Below are 16,296 nucleotides of genomic sequence, written 5' to 3'. Positions count from 1 at the left end.
CTCAGTGTTGCAGGTTGTAGTAGTCCCAGTGGCTGTTGGGGTCCGGACAATAGGTGGGCTAGGATAGTATATGTCACTGTCAGCCACCATCAACAACACTGGTTAACGTTTAGCCTACACAGACTGGTTAAAGATTGGCCAATGTGCGTGACAGCTCCGGGGACACTTAGCTGAGGGTGTAGCAGTGCCAAGACAAGCCCTGATAAGGGTCTGGTGTCCTAACATGGGGAGGGGGCATCCAGGGGAGCAACATAGGGGAGGGGAGCTTACCAAAGGTGAAAGGAGTTAATGTAACAGACTGGGCATTGATGGGAGCTGCCAGGTGGACTGTATGGCACATCTCACACATTGCCAGGCATAGGCACTTCTTATCTGTTACTCCTGAGTGGCACTTCCAGCCAGCCTCACATGTGGAACACTGTAATATCTATATCTATATCTACAACTTTATTCATTGACAAATTCTGTGACTTTATGTGATACCCATTGCCACCCCTTAACAGTGCACCATTATATGAAGAAGAAGAAGAAGAAGAAGAAGAAGATGATGGTGATGATAATAGCAACAATAAATAAATAAGAAGTGGTAGTAGAATACATGATCATCATAAGGTATTGTGTATTCTGGGGGGCTATGATGGCTATAATTCTTTCAGTCCTATTGGAGTCTGCATTGACTCTACAGCCTCCTTGTCTGCTTGTGAACACTGTGTAGCGTTGTACTAGCTGATGTGGGGGGATTCTGTTACTAATAGGTAACATAGATGTATTTTATTCTGAATATATGTGTATGTGTGTGAGTGTATAGGAAGCCCCCGTGCCGGCAGCTGTGCCTCTGCATTGCATTAGATGGGGGATGGGAGAGGGCTCCCTCCAGGTGCTGGCAGGGAGAGAGGGGAGAGGTCACACTGTTTGGGGCATTGCGTGACAAGGGGACTGGGAGATGGTTTAACTCTCAGGACAAAACTTGCCAAACTTTCCTGGGTCAGTCACGCAATGGGCGGACTTAAAGAGACAGTGCAGCAAAGGAGGAGATTACAACTTTTTGCACAGCGAACTCCACCTTAACTGTTAAGGTGGTATGGAACCCGGTGGTGGTGTCGGCTATGAGTCCTGCTTTTTACTGTGTAGTATCACTTTAAAATGATGGCAATCCATAAAAAGGATCGAGGTAAATTGACATAGGTATACTGTATTATGCCATGTTGACTAGGGCTTATTGCTGTTACACTTCTAAATAATGATAATAATAAAGCTCCATGGAAATCCGGAAAGTTATTATCGTTATTGACAGAATTTTCACAATAATACTGAATCATGTTGTAAATAAAAGTCGTTTGTTACAGTTTAAAATACAGCATATACAAATAGGTATACTGAATACATGTTTTATACTGGAATTATGTATAAAATAACTACAATATGTTCATAACACAAACTAGGAGCACAACTTTTTTTTCTGCTTTATATTCTTTATTTATTGTGCAGCTGATCCGATCAGTTGCATAAACCAGCAGGTTTGTCAGAGAGTGTTGTCCTTAATATTTATTTTAGTCTTTACTAAATGTGTCAACATCTTTTGTATACTTCAAATTCTACAAATTTGTCATTGTTTATTATTGTCTTTTTGCTACTATTACTACTACTGCACTCATTGCTATTTAGATGTTATTTTACTGCACACAATGAGAAATAATTCCAGGGACATGTTTTACTATTATGTTTTAGATCACATTGTTTTACTATATTTCACATTTTCTCTTTTGAGCCCAGCCAAATCACAAGTAAAACATGTTGTAGCATCACGCCACAAAAAAATTAAAGCACGGAAACTTAAGAAAATCAGCAAATGACTACACAAAGACATGTTGCAGAAATTTCTGTGGCTGGGAATCTGGTTTATACGCCTGAATTTGGTTTATGTATTGTGTGCATGGATTTCTGCATATGTTAGTGTCACATTTGCAGTAATTTATACAACAAATATGCAAAGTATGGACTTTATAAGGGTACTCTAGGCAAAGACAAGAAAACAGTATGGGCAAGATGTGTTGGTAACATAAGAATCAAGTCATACTTATTATTAATTTATAAAGCACCCTTAAAGGGGTAGTGCGGCGCTAAACAATTATTCACTAAATAACACACATTACAACATTATACAACTTTGTAATGTATGTTATGTTAGTGAATGGCCCCCTTCCCCGTGTTTCCCCCCACCCACACCAGACCCGGAAGTGTAGTGCTCTATACAGCAGGTATTAGACGGATCTTGCATGCCCAGAGCATAGGCGTATTATACGCCATGGAGAGGCCATAGTGTACATACAGTGTAGGGTCTGCCTCGATATGAGTCCACCTTATCATGGTGAGGCAGTTTACGCTGTTTGCAAATAGTAACCAAGAGACTCATTATTTTTGTGGGAATTTTTTGGGCAGTTGGGGGGCTGCTTTTAATTATTTTCATGTCTATGGTGGGTCTGTATCTTGCTGTTGCGGTGAGCTGTTGCATTTTTCTGTGTTTTTGTGTGTTTGCAATTTCAGCCATGGCAACGTGCTCCTGCCTAGTGTGAACAGTGTCCTAGGAGAGCTGACCAATTTTTTCCTTTTTTTTCAGTGCTCTATACATACCTGCCTCTTGCCGACCCCCGTCCGCCATCTTGTGCCAATGATGTCATCTTTGGACGGATGGCCGAACCGCTCTAACCGTGCCTAGTGCTGGACGCCCTCTGCCGCATCATCAGCTACTCAGCCGCGATTGGCTGAGCATAACCGTGCTCAGCCAATCGCGGCTGAGCAGCTGATGATGCGTGTCGCTGAACGGCCGGTCTCTTACAGTGTGTAAACATAGCCTTTGTAAGTGTACTCACTGCATTTACTGACAGCAGCTCCCTGTGTACCTCATAGAGCTAATATCAGACTCCCCTCCTCCAGGCTGTAATACCCTGTTCTGTGGGGATTCTATCCATAAGATGGCTGATATGGAGGAGCATGTGACCATGCCCTGCCCCCAGTGTTCTTCATACAGGTTTAGTGGTGGACACTGGGGACGTTCACATGCTTCTCCATGTCGGCCATCTTATGGACAGAATCACCACAGAGCAGGGCAGCAAAGCCTGGAGAAGGGGAGTCTGATATTAGCTCTATGAGGTACACAGGGAGCTGCTGTCAGTAAGTGCAGTCAGTACACTTACTAATACTGTTCAGTGAACTATTTTACTATAAAGTGGCCAACCTATTTAGGTTTGCCTGAAGTACCCCTTTAAATTAAGTGTCACATATTTTTGTGCATTTTGTGCTGAAGACTAAAACTAGCAAGTAAAATGATCATTTTTATTTGTTAAAAAAAGTAAACATTTATTAGTTATAAAAAATTTAATGTATTTTAATTTAAATTAAATTAACAGCAATCTGCCTGTAGATTTATTGTGGATTTTGACTTTCTTAATAAAGTCAATGGGGAGATTCGTCAATAAATCCACAATGGATCCAGCGTACCAATTTAATTTAATGTTGTAGATTTTAAGGAAAACCAACAGCAGGTTTGAAGACAATAACCTGCTATTATGTTCCCATAGTGCACAGAGTTCCCCTCCCCCCCCCCCACACACACACTCTGCTGGGCCAGCAGTTAGCACCACACTGACACTGACCCCCAGCTTGGCACTTGATTATTATGGGCTCCAGCAGCCCATAGTAATCGAGCACTGATCTCATAGATCATTGCAGTACATATATACTGCACTGATCTCTGACTACAAATTACTGAAAAAAAAAATCATTAATAAAAAACTCCCATCCCATAATAAAAGTTTACATCACGCCCTTTTCCCTATTTTATGAATAAAAATAAATAAATGAACATGCCTGCGATTGCCACGTGGGGAATCACCAGAACTATTAAATGATCACATTCCTAATCTCATACGGTAAATGTGTACAAAAGTACAAAATTTTCAATTTTTGGTCACATCAAATCCTGAAAAATTGTAATAAAAAGTTATCAAAAAGTCGCAGATATGAAAGTAAACTACCGATAGAAACTACAAATCATGGTGCAAAAAATGACATCTCACACAGACCAAAAAATAAAAGAGATATAAGGATGGTACTAGAGCAATTTGAAAAAGTTTTTCTTTTCTTTTTGTCTAATAGAGATTAAATAAAAGTTATATAAACATGACCAACCCCCCCAATACAGTGTAAGTATTGTCTGTGTATCATTGTGAAGTACAGTGTTGCAGAAGGGCTCGTGTGGGTCTGTAGGTGAAAAAGTGCAAGCGATATGGCCTTTTAAACACAAAGAGGAAAAACCAAAAGTGCAAAAATGAAAATTGGCCCCGTTCTTAAGTTAGGATTTAGCTAAAATGGCACTGAGGATAAGAAAATTTAATTCATTTTCAGCGTTCTATGCGCTATGGGAGCCTAACAGCAGGTTAGTCATCTAACCTGCTTTCAGTTTCCCTTTAATATCTGAACCACAAGTCAAGTTGTGCTGCAGATTTTCCATCCACTCACAGCCAGACCCTGCAGTGTAAGTGCTGATCTGCTAGATTGGCGCTCACTCACCAAGCCTACACATGGCTCGATTATCTTGCAGCAAGGGCTGCACAGACATCCATAGCGATGTCCGTGCAGCCCTTAATTTTACATGAAAAATAAATTTTATACGTACCTACTCTTCCCCGTTGTCCTGCAGCTGATGTTTGCCTCTGCAACTGATTATTGTCTTTAGTACACAGAGCAATAATCTACTGAATTGCCCTGATTCTGCAGATTATCGCTCTGTTTAATAGAGCCCTTAGTTGCAAATAATCTGTTGCAAATATGTCAATTGTGAAATTTCCCTTACAGTTCATAGTATGTTTACTCAGCATATACTAGTCATCATTTAAATGGCAGCAAACTGCAGACACTGGACACATTTGTTTTATTATAGCACCACCTTATTTGGCAGCGATGTACACAGATTCCTTAGGGTGGTATTACACGGGCCGATGGGGGCCCGATAATACCTGTAAACGAGCGCCGATCTGCTAGATTGGTGCTCGTTTACTGGGGCTATTACACGGCCAGATAATCGTTTAACAAGAGCTGCAAGGACATCGTTACCGATGTCCTTGCAGCCCTTGCTAAACTGGCATACATTACCCATCCACGTTCCAGGGCTGCTCCTGCCGTCCGCTTCTCCCCGGGTCCCGCGCGCGCTCTAGCTTCACAGCGGCCTGTCAGCTGATGGGCTGCTCAGCCAATCACAGGCCGGGACCACCGTGGCCTGTGATTGGCTGAGCGGCCTATCAGCTGACAGGCCGTTGTGAAGCTAGAGCGCGCGCGGGACCCCGGGAGAAGCAGACGGCAGGAGCAGCCCTGGAACGTGGATGGGTAATGTATATCGTTAGTCGCCACCCGTGCACCGCTATTACATGCAGCGGTGCGCGGTCGGCGCCCGACAAAAATAGGTTCTAACCTATATCAACGATCAGCCGATGATCGTTGTCATCGGCTTATCGTTGCATTTATTACACGGAACGATAATCGGCTAAATTGGGCCAATACGGCCGATTATCGTTCCGTGTTATAGTAGCCTTAGTCCGTACCCCTATTGTGGTTCACAATCTAAATTTCATGTGTGTATGTTTTATGTTGTAGGAATGTGGGTGGAAACGAGTACCTAGGAAAAACACACACAAACATAAAAATACTCCACACAAGTTCACATTCAAGTTTAACATTGCAGGGCAACAGTGTTAACTCCTGAGATATCATCCATTGGTTTATGCTACTTTTTCTATATTTTTGCAACTATTCTAAACTGATGCTGTTGATATTAGTTTGCATAATTGTTTCTGTCAATTTTATTGACTATAAATATAAAATATGGTTTTATCTGACTGAAATACTGACTGGACTTTTCAAGGTATAAGCTATGTTTCCACAAAGTTTCTTTCGCTCTGTTTTTGAAAAGAGAAAATGACGTCCATCATTTTACTGTTTGGGTATGTTCATACAACGTCAAAAATGTTATAAAGGCATTGCAATGCACACAGTGTATGCAATGGCAATGCATTGAAGTTTAGGGGAAGACAAACGTCCAATGCACACAGTGTATTGAATAACGGACGTTTTTGCCGCGGACGTCAAAATAATGAACATGATCATTATTTTCGGACGTGTGAAGTGTATAATAGGGGGCAGTATTCCGGAAAAAGACGAAGTTAGACGACGAGGGACCCGAAAAAAGCCGAATGGGAGCGCCGGAAATAGCCGAAGAGGACGACGCGAGAAGAGGACGCCGCAGACCCGGAAGACTCCGATCGGGACCCCGGATTCGGTGAGTATGGCCCAAATACCTGCTCTGGACCCCTCAGCTACCTAGCTGAGCGGTCCAGAGCAGGTATTTTACACCTTTGGGGCACTTATATTGCCGTGATCGGCCGGTCAGTCCCGGACGGCTGATCACGGCGATCGGGACCGTGGCACCGGGCCACCATTACTTTTATCAGTAATGGCGGTCGGTGCCGTCCTCGGACAGCACCGACCGCCATTTTTTTCACCGATGACCCGGAAAGCTGTAGATCGCCGCTATTGAATGATCTGAATTGATCAGCCAATAGCGGCGATCGGCAGCACGGGGGGGGGGGGTTAATCACCCCCCGTGCCGACAAGCTATGGTCGTCTGCTGTCATCATTACCCGATCGCCGCGTGTTTACGTGCAGCGGTCGGGTAAACATCGGGCGTAAATTTACGCCCTGGTTCGTTAAGTACCAGGCTGCGAGGGCGTAAATTTACGCCCGATGTCGTTAAGGGGTTAAACTGAGCTGAAAAAACGTTGTGTGAACATAGCCTTTGGCGTTTTTCTCTCCTCCTTGGCCTTTTTGCAGCTCTATCTAAAAAGGGGGCATGCAGATGAATTTAAGATTCCATAATGAAGAATATATTGTAGAAAGTCTGTCCAATGTGCATCCATTTTGTTAGAAAGGTTCAACTTCTCATTTATTCATTTAAATCTCTGCTCATTCTTTGTTTACCATTCAAGTGCTATGTACATGTATATTGATCTGCTCTGAGATGATGCCATCATATAAACACATGGATGTGATTTGTTATTGGTGATTATTGATTTTAGGGTATGTGGATATGCCATAAATATTAACAGGAGAAAACCCCTTTAGGTGAGAAGGTATTTCGATACAAGCACAGTTATACGATATATGTAAACACTTTATAAACACAATGATATAAAGATGCAGTATATGACCATGTAACTGCGTTTTCCGTAGAGTATACATTATTTTATCTTGTAAACTTTTACTCCAGTAAAATCTTAGACAGTGGTTTGCATTGAAAAATTACTTTGTACGTTTGTTTAGAATTGCACTTGATTATGAATGTACCTTGTTATGTGCAGTACTGTGCAAAGGTTTTAGGTGGCTGCACATCTACTTAGTATGCTGTGGATTTCACGCTGCAGATTTTATGCTGTCATTTTAGGAAATATAATGTTCAAAACTCAAATTCACCCCCAGAAGTTACATGGCGCATATATTGCAAAAGTACCTATGGCTGCTGCTGCAATATTAAGATTTTTGTGTATTGTTTGTGCTTTAGGTGCCAAGAAGGTGTGTCAGTGCCACTAGCCTGCCCTGTGTTGCCCCTCCTTCTGCATCATACCATACAATGAGCCCCGGCCGTGCTTTCCCATGCTGTGTGTTACAATGGCAGTATGTGTGCACCACTACTGAACGTATACTTTTTGGATGAACAAAGAGGGACACTTGTGGTTCAGTCTAGGAAAATTTTACAGACATTTCTATACTTTTTAATTCAAGGATGCATCCACACATACAGGACCTGCTGCAAACTGATGCGTTTAGTTGCGTGCGGCCCTGCAAATAACTGACATGTTAGTTTTCTGCGGCCACAATTCAATGAATTGCGGCCGTAGGAAACCCTGTCAGTTCACACTATGAAGCGAGCAGCTCCGGCCGCTCGCTCCATAGTGTGCAGGGGGAAGCTCTGATATGGGCCCGCGCTGATGCACCCACATCAGAGCTCTGCGGCTGGACAGATCATCCAGCCGGTACTTAAGTACCGACCGCAATGGTCCGGGCAGAGACTGGCCATTCCTTGACCCGGCCGGGGTCACGGAATGGCCGGATGTTCACGTTGTGTGAACATAGCCTTAAACTGCTTGGGAATCTGTCAAGATCACTATACAGCTATGTCTATACAATCTATAAATAACACAAAACACACTATATATGCCATTGTAATACACAACGCATTCATGGTAATTGCAGAAGGGCTTGTCAATCAGGAAGGCTGGGGGGAGAAGGAGAAACATTACATAGCGGAGCAGGCCAGTGGCACTGACATGTTTTAAACATGAATAAAACACACTTTTTTTTAGTTATTTCGGCAGTGGCTGAAACATACAAGAGCTACTTTGATAACATATACGCCATGCTTTTGAGTAAAAACTTGTATAAGAGCAGGAAACTACGTGCTCACATACATCAACACCTGATTGTGACAGGGTGCCAAGATATTGAACCCTACCTAAACAGTAGCTGTGTGTAACTGGGACACACTGGCTTCCCCTAGTACTGAGCTGATGGCACTGCTGGACTTCTGATTTCAAAGGGAAGTAAGTATGATGTGTCTATGATCTGCCGCACCAGTTTTCCTTGGCTGACCACAATATCTAGCATTCTTAATATTGACCATTTCTTGCTTCTTCTAAAGAGCTTGCACAGCCACCTTTAAACCCCAGTCTGCTTTCACATCTTTGCCTGGGGGTATCCTTGCTGGTGCATTATAAGTACATTTTTTCAGATGCATGGAATGGATTAGCCAAATGTAATCCTGCTGTAAATGTGGCTAGTTGAGTCTTTTGACTATTTGCTACTACAGAACAGCCATGTTTGATCCATTTCAAGCTTCAGATCACCACTTATCTACAATGAGGCAAAAATATTCAGTATGTTTGGACGTATAAGCTTGTGCTGCTTGCAATTATCCTTATGCATTTTTCTTCTAGATCAACTCAAGGAACTCAAATTGTTTGTAACCTGAGGACCCTTTAAATGGTGTGTGAGTAAAGTTTCAATTATTACCATGTGTGTTAACTACCAGAATCATTTTATACATGGCTTAAAAGATAAATACATTTTATATAAACTGAATGCCTATATTGTTAGAGAAATCCATCTAGTAGATGGTTGGAGCTCCTTTGGAACTACAACACTTCATTGTGCCATAGATTCCACTAATGGTGCGTTTACACAGAGAGATTTATCTGACAGATTTTTGAAGCAAAAGCCAGGAATGGACTATAAACAGAGAACACATTATAAAGGAAAGCCTTAGAGTTCTCCTCCCTTCAAATTCATTCCTGGCTTTGGCTTTAATAATGTCAGATAAATTTCTCTGTGTAAACGCAGCCTAAGGGCTAGTTCACACAGAGCAAGATCAGTTGAATTCCGTGACAGAGATTTCCGCCGCGGAATCCCGCCGCTCTGTGTGCTGCTGTAAGTGAATGAAGACGGCGCGCGCTCGTCCGCTCCCTCTTCATTCACTTACAGCAGCACACTGAGGGTGGCGGGATTCCGCAGCAGAAATCTCCGCTGAGGATTTCCGACAATCTTGTTCACTGTGAACTGGCCCTCAAGTGTTAAGACTTGATTGTTTTGCAGGAATATTTCCCGATGCAGACAGCCTATTCTAGTGGTGCTCCACAGAAATATACTCTGCTTTAAAGACTAGCTAAGCACGGAAAACTTGCTTCTATGGTTTTGGAACCATTGCATGGCTATACGACTCTTTTGACATAGTGCATTGTTCTGCTAAAAAAAATATCTCTCTATATATATATATATACAAAAGGTAACAGCATCCAGGCGTTGTAAAGTGCAAAAAATAAAGTGCTTTATTCCATCATGGCAGTAACATAGCAGCAACGTTTCGACCTATGGGGTCTTTCTCAAGCCTATAGGTCGAAACGTTGCTGCTATGTTACTGCCATGATGGAATAAAGCACTTTATTTTTTGCACTTTACAACGTCTGGATGCTGTTACCTTTTGTATATTTTTACATGGACTTTATCCTGCTGGACTACAGGATTGGTAACTTTGTTTCATCCCTATTTATTGAGAGACTCTTTTACATGCTGTGAGTCTGGTAGAGACTAATAGGAGTGCTATGGTGTCTTTTTGAATTTTTTTTTTTTTAAATATCTCTGTCATAGGGTTAACAGCTGCCATGAAAGGATGAACTGGGCCAACACTCAGTCTTTCCTTTATGACTTTTTCCCTGTTTATAGTCTGTTCCTGGCTTTGGCTTCAAAAATATCACAATCTGTGTAAACAGACCATTAGACAAGCCCAAGTTAAATGTCCATCCACATTATTAGAGCACTCCACCAGTCTCAGCTGTTAAAGGGTTAGTTCACAATTTTTTTTCCTGCAGGACATACAGCAGCTGATAAATACTGGACGACTGGAGATTTTTTTTAATAGAAGTAACATCAAGTGCAAATCTGTTATTTCTTGTATAACATACAAACTATGTCCTTGATATTTGATAGGCGGATGGTCAAGACTAGCGTAGTAGTTAATTAAAGGGTTAAGAAGGAACCTTACAGACACAATGAAGAAGAAGCTGTAAATCAAAAGACTAGGGTGGATACATTTTACAGGCAATAAGATTAAATAATATCCTGTTGACAAGGATACTATTATCCTCAGAACGCACACATACACACGCACCTTTTAAAATGACACTGCAGCATGCTATGTGATAGGGGCAGTGACACAACTCACTGCTTGACACGCAAGGACCTTATCATTGCAGGACGGACACATTGGAAAGCAGCACACAGATATTTCCCAGGAAAGCCTTTATCAAGCTCTGCAATGATATTTTTGGCTTTCAAGAACAGAGAATAGTACTGTCTTACTAAAGCTGAGTATGATATACAGAGCTGTAAAAATCAATACAATCTATCCCAATGAAATGGAAGAAATGCAAATCATGTTTTTTTTTTTTGCTTTTTTTTTAATGATAAGCAGGGGACTCCTCTTTATGACAGGCATATGTTATAGTATGGCATAGTGAAACGGGCCTTAAATCACTTAGTAATGAAACATTTTGCCATTTATTTTATTAAAAGTAAAATCATTGCTGTATAACAAGGGCAAGTGAAAAAAATAAAAATAGTATTAATAATACTTGCCTACCCTGCAGTTCTCCTGCAGCTTTTGTTGTGGCCTCTTTTTTCTGGTTCCCCACTGTTCCTCTGTTTTTCCTGGTTCCAGGATAAGAGGTCAGAGCAGGACTTGCCTGCTTAGTCAATAACTGGCCACGACTTGACTCTGCTGTGGCCAGCGATTGGCTGAGCGGACAGGTCCTGCTCCGATCACTTGTATTAAAAGCAGGCTGGAAAGAATGGAAAATAAAAATAAATATACTTATCTCTCCCCTGCAGCTCCTCTATGTCCTCATGACATGCCACTTTGATCCTCTTTACTCCGTCGCACAGCAGCCTCTGTCCTTCCAATTGTGTGTGTGTCTTAAGAACGCACACACAGTTGACCGCTATGTTTGCCTGGGAATCTGGGACATGTGTCCTAGATTCCTGACAGGGCCCTGCAGCTGAGAATGCTGCACAACCATGAGGGCCCAAGGATGGGGGCCTGAGACCAGCTACCCCCCTTGCCCCCTGGGTATCTACACTTTTGGTGTCACTGTTTCAATTGTATTGTAAGCTGTTGCACAATTGTAATATCTTATGGGCAGTGAGATCTCTCCTTTTTGGTAATCGTTTGTTCATTTGCTTTTATTTACCATTTTACTTTTTGTGTGTTACTTAGGCTGGGTTCACACTACGTTTTTACAATCCGTTTAACGGATCAGTTTTTTCACGTTTTGCAAAAACGTAGTGTGAACCCAGCCTTATTATAATGTGCTGCAGACTATGTTATATAAGCCTGGAGTTCAGGCTCGGACTATACAAATTGTGACTCTATGGATGTAAACACTGTCAGTAAGCAGAGATCCTAAAAAATAGTGTCAAATTGAAATTTTTATTAAAACAAAGCTGAAAAAATTAGGTGTAGAATATATAAAATAAGTATAGCACACAATATACACTCACCGGCCACTTTATTAGGTACACCTGTCCAACTGCACGTTACCACTTCATTTCTAATCAGCCAATCACATGGCGGCAACTCAGTGCATTTAGGCATGTAGACATGGTCAAGACAATCTCCTGCAGTTCAAACCGAGCATCAGTATGGGGAAGAAAGGCAATTTGAGTGCCTTTGAACGTGGCATGGTTGTTGGTGCCAGAAAGGCTGGTCTGAGTATTTCAGAAACTGCTGATCTACTGGGATTTTCACGCACAACCATCTCTAGTGTTTACAGAGAATGGTCCGAAAAAGAAAAAACATCCAGTGAGCGGCAGTTCTGTGGGCGGAAATGCCTTGTTGATGCCAGAGGTCAGAGGAGAATGGGCAGACTGGTTCAAGCTGATAGAAAGGCAACAGTGACTCAAATAGCCAACCGTTACAACCAAGGTAGGCAGAAGAGCATCTCTGAACGCACAGTACGTCGACCTTTGAGGCAGATGGGCTACAGCAGCAGAAGACCACCCGTTACTAGCATGGTGTACCTAATAAAGTGGCCGGTAAGTGTATATACCAGTTTTTGGCATGTATGTGTTATCAGTGGAGGAAAAGGCGGTGAAAGCTAGTAGACTCATCTGGCTGTGACTTACCTCTGAAATCCGCCAGTGAAATCCAACTGAGCACAAATATGTGCAAGGTATTTCTTCTCCGGAGGAAAGAGAGCTCTCTGGTGGCAGCTATTGGAGGTAGTGTCTCTGCAGGTTGATGGTCAGCACATTAAAGAGCATTAAAATATGATTGGAGATTATTAGCCACGTCAGAATATCTTTCAAAAATGTTGCCCATCAGTAGACACCAGTTTTGAAGTTCTTACAGAGTAGAGTATTCACTGGCTAGTAAAGAAGCCCCCGTTGTGGTGTTGAGGAGGTAATGTTTCTCTTTAACTCCTTCATGACAAAAGGTCACTGATGTAAAGATGTCCAGGTCACACTGAAGCAGTGTTCCTCCTTGCCTTCTAAAAGCCATAACACTTTTCTTTTTCCACATACAGGGTTGGTTAGGGGCATCATTTTTTGCATCATGATCTATCATTTTTATTGGTATCTTGTTGGTGTGAAAATCCAAAGAGAAGATGGAGACCGCACTTCCAAAGAAGAATTCACACTTTATTCACACCAGATGCAACGTTTCGGCTCAATGTGCAGCCTTTCTCAAGCAGTGATACAAAATGCTCCAAGAGCTCAGTATATATACATGTGTACATGATTGTGGTTCATCAAACAATTAATTCATAGAGACATAAGTAAAGTAAAATAAAAGTGATCTAGTATCATGTGAAATTCAAAAATCAAAATGATAAACAGGCAAAGTGAAAAGACCTGTTTATCATTTTGATTTTTGAATTTCACATGATACTAGATCACTTTTATTTTACTTTACTTATGTCTCTATGAATTAATTGTTTGATGAACCACAATCATGTACACATGTATATATACTGAGCTCTTGGAGCATTTTGTATCACTGCTTGAGAAAGGCTGCACATTGAGCCGAAACGTTGCATCTGGTGTGAATAAAGTGTGAATTCTTCTTTGGAAGTGCGGTCTCCATCTTCTCTTTGGATATTCTATACGAACCTGGGTCCGGTTTGGTGAGACGTGCACCCGCACATATATGTTTTTCTAGTGCTGCTGAACATTTTTTCAATTTACTGTTGTTGGTGTGAAAGAAATTTTATTGCTTTATATTAATTATTTTCTTAATATATAATAATAATTAAAAAAAATCAGAATTCCTGGTGTTTTTTTTTTCTTTTCATGCTGTTCACTTTGCAGGAATAATACTGTCAATGCTTACTAGATGGGATAATTCTGCAAGTTGTGATACCAAATATGTTTATTTTTTTGATTTGTATTTTCTTTCATATCAGTAACTGAGGGAACTTATATAAGCAATCATTAGATTGCATATACTGATTGATTCTATGCCATTGCATAGCATTGATCACTATTATTGGAGCTCTGCCTGAGGGCAGACTCTATGAGAAGATCACTGATCTAACACAGTGCTTCTCAATTCCAGACCTCAGGCCTCACCAACAGGTCATGTTTTGAGGATTTCCTTAGTATGTCACAGGGGAGATAATTATACTCAGTGCATCAGGTATTATCACAGGTGTCCTTTGTATGGGATATCCTCAAAACATGACCTGTTGGTGAGGCCTGAGGACTGGAATTGAGAAGCACTGATCTAACAGGATGGAGATAAGTATCTCTGCTCCACCTGTCAGGGAAAGAGAACGGGACCCCCATAGTCATGCTACGGGGGTTCTGATCAGTCAGTGACAGCTACTTATCCTATCACTTATTTCTTTAAATGGGTTATCCAGCACTACAAAAACATGGCCACTTTTGCCCCACTCTTGTCTCCAGTTTGGGTGGGGTTTTAAAACTCAGTTTCATTGAAGTAAATGGAGCTTAATTACAAACCACACCTCAACTGGAGACAAGAGTGGTGCAAAAGTGTAAATGTTTTTGTAACTCCGGATAGCCCCTTTAAATGCTGTGATTGCTGCATTTGCTGTAGATTGTGGCATTTAAGGGTCCATTTACACAGAACGATTATCTGACAGATTATCTGCCAAAGATTTGAAGCCAAAGCCAGGAATGTATTTTGAAAGAGGAGAAATCTCAGTCTTCCCTTTATGACCTGATCTCTGTTTATAGTCTGTTCCTGGCTTTGGCTTCAAATCTTTGGCAGATAATCTGCCAGATATGATCTTGCAGCTGCCTGCCATTCTTTGTGGCTCCATGGCCACTAATGTGTGTGGGGCTAATCACATTGAAGCAGCTCTGTACACATTAAAACCCTTCACAGCAGAAACGTATATATACATTTCTCCTGCACAGCACTATGGCAGTAAGAAACATAGTTACCCTATTGTACATGTTGCCACATTTTGTTAGTTTTGCTAATTTTTTAAATTATAGTCCCAGCCTTTATATATATATAGCCCATAATTATATTCAACTATCTATGATATTTAACAAACCTTATTAAAAGAAGCAAATCAAAATAACATTTATCCATTGCTCATATTATAATATGTTCATTAGGGTTGATGCTTTTGCTTTAGTATGCACTAGCCTGGCGTAGTGCTAGAATAGGCCATAACATTTTGACTGTACGAATCTGACTTCTGGGACCCCTGCTAGTTAAGAGAATTAATGGGCATGGAGATGCCCTTTTTCATGGCACAAAGATGACTATGCAGAGAACTGTATAACACCGCCATTTCAGTAAATTGGATCACTGCCGATTGGAACTAGGACCATGTGCTAGTATTATATCATCACTCATTTTAGTGATAAAGCCCTTTTTATATCAATAGACTGGCACCGGCACATGGATTCTGGTGCCGCAGTCCTTTTCCAGAACCGCAACCCGATTCCCGCGCACATCGCTGGTCTATTCCTGGGCACTGGCCCAGCAGATTTGATGGTGCAGATTTGATGCTGTGTTCATTCATTTAGTCAAATCTGCTGCGGATACGCAGCAGAAATGAGCTGCGATACGGTACATGTGAAGCTACCCTTAGGGTCCTATTAAATGGAACGATTTTTAACGATTAACGACTAACGATAAACTATTGCAAACGAGATTGTTTATTGTTAACCTGAAATCGTTCACCATATTACACAGAACGATAATAGTTAGTTACGATCATTACTACGATCGTTATTGCGATTGTTACTGTGATCGTTTATTCCTTCTGATCCCAGCAAAACAATGGGCAATTACACTGAACGATTAGTAAAAAAATGCGGAATTTGAGCGAATGAATGTGGAATTACAGTGAACGATTAGCGAACGGTTAACAATAGTTTTAGGTTCAGATCTAAATCAACGATTAATGACATACGAACGATTTTTCGATTGTTGCCTGCAATTACACAGAACGATTATCGTTTAAATACGAACGATTTTTTGCACAATAATCGTCCCGTGTAATAGGGCCCTTACAGTGTAAACAAAATATCTATCAATCTGTCTGTTATGCACAGCCACAGCCAAGTTATGGCTGTGTGGGGTATTGTAAGTTCTTTTAGATTCTGAGGGAATTGGGGAGGGGGGGAGTGCCCTTAAGTGTATCCTCTCTATAGCAC

General features: G+C 41.4%; 1 long non-coding RNA gene across 1 annotated transcript in view; it reads left to right on the top strand.

Annotated features, from left to right (window-relative positions):
• The first annotated feature begins 1,081 nt into the window (after positions 1-1,081).
• LOC138778298 (uncharacterized) overlaps positions 1,082-16,296 on the top strand; it is a 51,817-nt gene continuing 36,602 nt past the window's right edge. Inside the window, exons 1-2 of the long non-coding RNA XR_011360887.1 lie at positions 1,082-1,171; positions 9,042-9,090. This is a non-coding gene — a long non-coding RNA (uncharacterized lncRNA). The remainder of the gene's footprint in view (positions 1,172-9,041; positions 9,091-16,296) is intronic.

This window comes from Dendropsophus ebraccatus, chromosome 1 (assembly GCF_027789765.1).
Source record: "Dendropsophus ebraccatus isolate aDenEbr1 chromosome 1, aDenEbr1.pat, whole genome shotgun sequence".
Lineage (NCBI taxonomy): Eukaryota > Metazoa > Chordata > Amphibia > Anura > Hylidae > Dendropsophus > Dendropsophus ebraccatus.
This window is presented reverse-complemented; position numbering and strand designations above follow the sequence as displayed.